We start from the raw sequence: 2,171 nt of genomic DNA, 5'->3' as shown, positions 1-2,171 counted from the left end.
TGGGGTATGCAATTGTTGCAGGGTATTTTGTTTTTGTAATGATTTGGCGATTTAATTTACATATTTAAAAAAAAAAATCCTTTACTGTCCAAAACGTATCAACATATCAAATATACGATGTCGTAAAGTATAAATAATGTCTGTCTGTCTGTCTGTCTGTCTGTCTGTCTGTCTGTCTGTCTGTCTGTCTGTCTGTCTGTCTGTCTGTATGTCTGTCTGTCAGTCAGTGACCAAAGAGATTATCAACTTCTGGGTGTCAAAGGTGAAAGTGTCGAGATAAAGGTCAATATCAAGTACAAATGTGTAGATGAATGCATGTAAACAAATGCTGTTGGTTGGTTGGTTGGTTGGTTGGCTGGTTGCATGGTTGGTTGGTTGGTTGGTTAGCACGTTATGTAATCAGTAGGACTGAGAACCAATGCGTTTCATAGCACCACCCCCTCAGCTCAGCATATGAGGTAGCTGGCCAGGCATAGGGGATAGGCGGTGTTTCACCCAGGTTGTTTCCTGTTCCAGTCAGGCTTTTGGGTGGCGTTTTATTTGTGCTCGTAGCATCGAGATAAGCTCTTGGTTTTATTAATATAGGGTTACCTGTCTCTAAGTTGATTAATGTAGACAACCTCCAGTTTATTTACGTTTTATTCTCTTTCCTTGTTAGAGTCTTTATTGTATTAATGAAAAGTGAGTCCTCATGATACGTTTGTATTACAGACAGTGTGTCGACTAAGCAAACACACTGACAAGAGCCTGCATGGCTAGTGTGTGTGTGTGTAGGCCTGCACACACAGAGTATAATGGTTTGGCTACGTCAGCGTTGTATTCAGAATCTGATTCTAGTACAACCATGACAAGCACTTTAGCTATTATGGTAAATTGTGAAGCTAATTTAAGGTTTGTGTTCCATTACAGATTGGGCCTCATACTGTGAACCGCTGTTCTATTTATCTTTTTGTTTTGGATTTCTAAGTCTATGCTGCTATAGTTTTTATTCCTTTTTTTGTTGTTGTACTATAGCCCAATTGGCATTTTAAAAGGGTCCTCACTTTTGCTGCTTTAACCAAAGGGTTAACTAAGTAACCGCCAAAGACAGATACATAATGGTTATATTGCAGATCTGCACTCAAGGATTACTGTCCCTTTTTCAGTGTGGTGTTTTTGGCTTTTAGCCTTTAGTATTAATTTGTAGTGATCTATTGCAGTGTTAATGCCAACTATACTTGGCTCAGAGTTATATTGTACTTATTTGCAGTGGAGCAGGAATGTTTGTGAGCCATGTTAATTCCTAGCCTCCATTAGCCATTGCTGTGTGCATTATTAGCCAATCCTGTGTCAGTTGGTAGTTGATTGGTCCAAGCTGTGATCTATGTTTATGCTGATTGTATATTGATATTGAATGTTATTTCTGTCTCTATTTGTGTACTGTGATTGATGTTGATATTAGTATTATCTTCTGTTTTAGACCACACACATCCAATGTTATGCCCATGTATCTGTGTTACCATGATTTCAAGTCCTGTGTCCGTGTTCTGATCAACACCCCATGCTGCCCTCTATGTTACGATTGGTTCCCAAACCGTGACGGAAGAGGTCTTGAGGACGGTTTTAGTTGAAGTTGAGGGGGTATTGAATTTCAAGCCCCTAGGCTATGTGTCTACTGACCTTGCGGACATAGACCCTGTCACACCCAACTATTTGCTCATGGGGCGGCCAGATCCTATACACTTCCTCAGGTTGTATCCCGAGTCTGAAGTGAACGCCTTGGATTCAAAGTCAGGTTTTGGCAGACCAATTTTGGACCTAGTGACCTACTTCCTACGACCCTATACTGGTGAAATTATCCAAACCACCCACCATACTCCACTACACTTACCCTTTCAATACACAATTGGGACTAGTGGCGTAGTTACTGTGACATTAAGAGTACTTGGTGACTCCTTATGGTTACAGTTAGTTAGCTAGTTAGTTAGTTAGTTAGTTAGTTAGTTAGTTAGTTAGTATTTATCTCTCTTACAAAAAAGGGAATTAAGGAACAGCTGAATTGAATGAAGTTATATGACGATAAGAAGTGTAACATCTTTCTCAACCCCTCTCTCTCTCTCTCTCTCTCTCTCTCTCTCTCTCTCTCTGTGCAAAGAGGAAACTAAGGTTGTTCAGAGTAGGTCATCTCAGGA

The sequence above is a fragment of the Electrona antarctica genome, assembly GCF_951216825.1.
Source record: "Electrona antarctica genome assembly, chromosome: 14".
In the NCBI taxonomy this organism is placed as follows: domain Eukaryota; kingdom Metazoa; phylum Chordata; class Actinopteri; order Myctophiformes; family Myctophidae; genus Electrona; species Electrona antarctica.
This window is presented reverse-complemented; position numbering follows the sequence as displayed.